This window comes from Equus asinus, unplaced genomic scaffold (assembly GCF_041296235.1).
Source record: "Equus asinus isolate D_3611 breed Donkey unplaced genomic scaffold, EquAss-T2T_v2 contig_810, whole genome shotgun sequence".
Taxonomy (NCBI): domain Eukaryota; kingdom Metazoa; phylum Chordata; class Mammalia; order Perissodactyla; family Equidae; genus Equus; species Equus asinus.
In genome coordinates this window covers 229,291-235,290 of record NW_027225528.1, presented here as the reverse complement: position 1 = coordinate 235,290, position 6,000 = coordinate 229,291, and positions in this window count along the sequence as shown.

Sequence of the window (6,000 nt, the reverse complement as noted above, 5' to 3'; positions counted from 1 at the left end):
TGTGTGTGTCTTTTGCTTAACAATTGCCACCTCAGCTAGCCTCTGTTGCCCATCTTCGCCAGTTTCAGATGGTGGATTTATCAGTGTTGATTTTTCCCCAGGTCTCCACTTCCCTCAGTGTCTGTGTGTGTGTGTGTTTACTTTGCAAGATTGGCACCTTTCCTTAGGTGTGTTGCAGATCTTTGTCAGTTTCAGAGGGAAGATTAATCAGTGTTGCTGTTTCCCAGGACTGCACGCCCTTGTGTTTTGTTTTTGCTTACACACTGCCACCTGAGCTATCCTATGTAGCCAATCTTCGTCAGTTTTAGAAGGTAGGTTTCTCAGCGTTGCTCTTTCCCAATGTCTCCACGCCCTTGTGTGTTTCTTTTGCTTAAAGTTTGCCACCTGAAGCCAGCCTCTCTTGCCCATCTTCCTCAGTTTCAGAGGGTAGATATTTCAGGGTTGCTTTTTCCCCAGGTCTCCACGCCTTTGGGTTTAGTTTTTGCTTAACGATTGCCACCTGAGGTAGCCTCTGTTGCCCATCTTCCTCAGTTTCAGAGGGTGGATTTCTCCGTGTTGCTTTTTCCCCAGGTCTCCACGCCCTTTGTGTGTTTCTTTTACTTAACGTTTGCCACCTGAAGACAGCATCTCTTGCCCATCTTCCTCAGTTTCAGAGGGTAGATATTTCAGGGTTGCTTTTTCCACAGGTCTCCACGCCTTTGGGTTTAGTTTTTGCTTAACGATTGCCACCTGAGGTAGCCTCTGTTGCCCATCTTCCTCAGTTTCAGAGGGTGCATTTCTCCGTGTTGCTTTTTCCCCACGTCTCCACGCCCTTGTGTGTTTCTTTTGCTTAAGGTTTGCCACCTGAAGACAGCCTCTCTTGCCCATCTTCCTCAGTTTCAGAGGGTAGATATTTCAGGGTTGCTTTTTCCCCAGGTCTCCACGCCTTTGGGTTTTGTTTTTGCTTAACGATTGCCACCTGAGCTAGCCTCTGTTGCCCATCTTCCTCAGTTTCAGAGGGTAGATATTTCAGGGTTGCTTTTTCCCCAGGTCTCCACGTCTTTATGCTTTGTTTTGCTTAACGATTGCCACCTGAGGTAGCCTCTGTTGCCCATCTTCCTCAGTTTCAGAGGGTGGATTTCTCCGTGTTGCTTTTTCCCCAGGTCTCCACGCCCTTGTGTGTTTCTTTTCCTTAAAGATTGCCACCTGAGGTGCCTCTGTTGCCCATCCTCGTCGGTTTCAGAGGGTAGATTTCTCCGTGCTGCTTTTTCCCCAGGTCTCCACGCCCTTGTGTGTTTCTTTTGCTTAACGTTTGCCACCTGAAGACAGCCTCTCTTGCCCATCTTCCTCAGTTTCAGAGGCTAGATATTTCAGGGTTGCTTTTTCCCCAGGTCTCCACGCCTTTGTGTTTTGTTTTTGCTTAAAGATTGCCACCTGAGGTAGCCTCTCTTGCCCATCTTCCTCAGTTTCAGAGGGTGGATTTCTCAGTGTTGCCTTTTCGCCAGCTCCTCATGCACTTGTGTGTTTCTTTTGCTTAAAGACTGTCACCTTAGCTAGGCACTGTTGCCCTGCTTCCTGAGTTTCAGAGGGTACCTTTTTCAGGGTTGCTTTTTGACCGGGTCTCCTCGCCATTGTATGTTTCTATTTTCTTTTTTTTGCTTAAAGATTGTCACCTGAGCTAGCCTCTGTTGCCCATCTTCTTCGGTTTCAGAGGGTAGATTTCTCCGTGTTGCTTTTTCCCCAGGTCTCCACGCCCTTGTGTGTTTCTTTTGCTTAACGATTGCCACCTGAGGTAGCCTCTGTTGCCCATCCTCGTCAGTTTCAGAGGGTAGATTTCTCAGTGCTGCTTTTTCCCCAGGAGTACACGCCTTAGGGTTTTTTTTTTCTTAACGATTGCCACCTGAGCTAGCCTCTGTTGCCCATCTTCCTCAATTTCAGAGGGTTGATATTTCAGGGTTGCTTTTTCCCCAGGTCTTCACGCCCTTGTGTGTTTCTTTTGCTTAACGATTGCCACCTGAGGTAGCCTCTGTTGCCCATCTTCGTCCGTTTCAGAAGGTAGATTTCTCAATGCTGCTTTTCCCCCAGGTCTCCACGCTCTTGTGTGTTTCTTTTGCTTAAAGTTTGCCACCTGAAGCCAGCCTCTCTTGCCCATCTTCCTCAGTTTCAGAGGGTAGATATTTCAGGGTTGCTTTTTCCCCAGGTCTCCACGCCCTTGTGTGTTTCTTTTGCTTAACGATTGCCACCTGAGGTAGCCTCTGTTGCCCATCCTCATCAGTTTCAGAAGGTAGATTTCTCAGTGCTGCTTTTCCCCTGGTCTCCACGCCCTTGTGTGTTGTTTTGCTTAAAGTTTGCCACCTGTGCCAGCCTCTCTTGCCCAACTTCCTCAGTTTCAGAGGGTGGATTACTCAGTGTTGCTTTTTTCCCAGGTCTCCAGGCCATTGTGTGTGTCTTTTGCTTAGCAATTGCCACCTCAGCTAGCCTCTGTTGCCCATCTTCGCCAGTTTCAGATGGTGGATTTATCAGTGTTGATTTTTCCCCAGGTCTCCACTTCCCTCAGTGTCTGTGTGTGTGTGTGTGTTTTCTTTGCAAGATTGGCACCTTTCCTTAGGTGTGTTGCAGATCTTTGTCAGTTTCAGAGGGAAGATTAATCAGTGTTGCTGTTTCCCAGGACTGCACGCCCTTGTGTTTTGTTTTTGCTTACACATTGCCACCTGAGCTAGCCTATGTAGCCCATCTTCGTCAGTTTCAGAGGGTAGATTTCTCAGCGTTGCTCTTTCCCAATGTCTCCAACCCTTGTGTGTTCTTTTTGCTCAGATATTGAACCTGAGCTAGCCTCTCGTGCCCATCTTCCTCAGTTTCAGAGGGTAGATATTTCAGGGTTCCTTTTTCCACAGGTCTCCACGTCCTTGTGTTTTTGGGTTTTTTTTTTTTTTCGCTTAATGGTTGTCACCTGAGCCAGCCTCTCTTGCCCATCTTCCTCTGTTTCACTGGGTCGATTTCTCAGTGTTGCTATAGCCCAAGTTCTCCATGCCCTTGTGTTTTGTTTTTGCTTAGAGATTGCCACCTGAGCTAGCCTCTGTTGTCCATATTCGTCCGTATCAGAGGGTCGATTTCTCAGTGTCCCTTTTTCCCCCGGTCTGCACGACCTTGTGTTTTGTTTTCGCTTCAAGATTGCCACCTGAAGCCAGCCACCCTTGCCCATCTTGGTCAGTTTCAGAGGGTAGATTTCTCGGTGTTGCTTTTTCGCCAGATCTCCACGCCCTTGTGTTTTGTTTTTGCTTACACATTGCCACCTGAGCTAGCCTCTGCTGCCCATCTTCGTCAGTGGCAGAGGGTGGATTTCCCAGTGTTGCTTTTTCCCCAGGTCTCCTCGCCCTTGTGTGTTTCTTTTGCTTAACGATTGCCACCTCAGCTAGCCTCTGTTGCCCATCTTCGTCAGTTTCAGAGGGTATATTTCTCAGTGTTGCTTTTTCCCCAGGTCTCCACGTCCCTCAGTGTCTGTGTGTGTGTGTTTTCTTTGCAAGATTGGCACATTTCCTTACATGTGTTGCCCATCTTCGTCAGTTTCAGAGGGTGGATTCCACAGTGTTGCTTTTTCCCCAGGTCTCCACCCCCTTGTGTGTTTCTTTTGCTTAACGATTGCCACCTGAAGTAGCCTCTGTTGCCCAACTTCCTCAGTTTCAGAGGGTGGATTACTCAGTGTTGCTTTTTTCCCCGGTCTCCAGGCCATTGTGTGTGTCTTTTGCTTAACAATTGCCACCTCAGCTAGCCTCTGTTGCCCATCTTCGCCAGTTTCAGATGGTGGATTTATCAGTGTTGATTTTTCCCCAGGTCTCCACTTCCCTCAGTGTCTGTGTGTGTGTGTGTTTACTTTGCAAGATTGGCACCTTTCCTTAGGTGTGTTGCAGATCTTTGTCAGTTTCAGAGGGAAGATTAATCAGTGTTGCTGTTTCCCAGGACTGCACGCCCTTGTGTTTTGTTTTTGCTTACACACTGCCACCTGAGCTATCCTATGTAGCCAATCTTCGTCAGTTTTAGAAGGTAGGTTTCTCAGCGTTGCTCTTTCCCAATGTCTCCACGCCCTTGTGTGTTTCTTTTGCTTAAAGTTTGCCACCTGAAGCCAGCCTCTCTTGCCCATCTTCCTCAGTTTCAGAGGGTAGATATTTCAGGGTTGCTTTTTCCCCAGGTCTCCACGCCTTTGGGTTTAGTTTTTGCTTAACGATTGCCACCTGAGGTAGCCTCTGTTGCCCATCTTCCTCAGTTTCAGAGGGTGGATTTCTCCGTGTTGCTTTTTCCCCAGGTCTCCACGCCCTTTGTGTGTTTCTTTTGCTTAACGTTTGCCACCTGAAGACAGCATCTCTTGCCCATCTTCCTCAGTTTCAGAGGGTAGATATTTCAGGGTTGCTTTTTCCACAGGTCTCCACGCCTTTGGGTTTAGTTTTTGCTTAACGATTGCCACCTGAGGTAGCCTCTGTTGCCCATCTTCCTCAGTTTCAGAGGGTGCATTTCTCCGTGTTGCTTTTTCCCCAGGTCTCCACGCCCTTGTGTGTTTCTTTTGCTTAAGGTTTGCCACCTGAAGACAGCCTCTCTTGCCCATCTTCCTCAGTTTCAGAGGGTAGATATTTCAGGGTTGCTTTTTCCACAGGTCTCCACGCCTTTGGGTTTAGTTTTTGCTTAACGATTGCCACCTGAGCTAGCCTCTGTTGCCCATCTTCCTCAGTTTCAGAGGGTAGATATTTCAGGGTTGCTTTTTCCCCAGGTCTCCACGTCTTTATGCTTTGTTTTGCTTAACGATTGCCACCTGAGGTAGCCTCTCTTGCCCATCTTCCTCAGTTTCAGAGGGTGGATTTCTCCGTGTTGCTTTTTCCCCAGGTCTCCACGCCCTTGTGTGTTTCTTTTCCTTAAAGATTGCCACCTGAGGTGCCTCTGTTGCCCATCCTCGTCGGTTTCAGAGGGTAGATTTCTCCGTGCTGCTTTTTCCCCAGGTCTCCACGCCCTTGTGTGTTTCTTTTGCTTAACGTTTGCCACCTGAAGACAGCCTCTCTTGCCCATCTTCCTCAGTTTCAGAGGCTAGATATTTCAGGGTTGCTTTTTCCCCAGGTCTCCACGCCTTTGTGTTTTGTTTTTGCTTAAAGATTGCCACCTGAGGTAGCCTCTCTTGCCCATCTTCCTCAGTTTCAGAGGGTGGATTTCTCAGTGTTGCCTTTTCGCCAGCTCCTCATGCACTTGTGTGTTTCTTTTGCTTAAAGACTGTCACCTTAGCTAGGCACTGTTGCCCTGCTTCCTGAGTTTCAGAGGGTACCTTTTTCAGGGTTGCTTTTTGACCGGGTCTCCTCGCCATTGTATGTTTCTATTTTCTTTTTTTTGCTTAAAGATTGTCACCTGAGCTAGCCTCTGTTGCCCATCTTCTTCGGTTTCAGAGGGTAGATTTCTCCGTGTTGCTTTTTCCCCAGGTCTCCACGCCCTTGTGTGTTTCTTTTGCTTAACGATTGCCACCTGAGGTAGCCTCTGTTGCCCATCCTCGTCAGTTTCAGAGGGTAGATTTCTCAGTGCTGCTTTTTCCCCAGGAGTACACGCCTTAGGGTTTTTTTTTTCTTAACGATTGCCACCTGAGCTAGCCTCTGTTGCCCATCTTCCTCAATTTCAGAGGGTTGATATTTCAGGGTTGCTTTTTCCCCAGGTCTTCACGCCCTTGTGTGTTTCTTTTGCTTAACGATTGCCACCTGAGGTAGCCTCTGTTGCCCATCTTCGTCCGTTTCAGAAGGTAGATTTCTCAATGCTGCTTTTCCCCCAGGTCTCCACGCTCTTGTGTGTTTCTTTTGCTTAAAGTTTGCCAACTGAAGCCAGATTCTCTTGCCCATCTTCCTCAGTTTCAGAGGGTAGATATTTCAGGGTTGCTTTTTCCCCAGTTCTCCATGCCCTTGTGTTTTGTTTTTGCTTAGAGATTGCCACCTGAGCTAGCCTCTGTTGTCCATATTCGTCCGTATCAGAGGGTCGATTTCTCAGTGTCCCTTTTTCCCC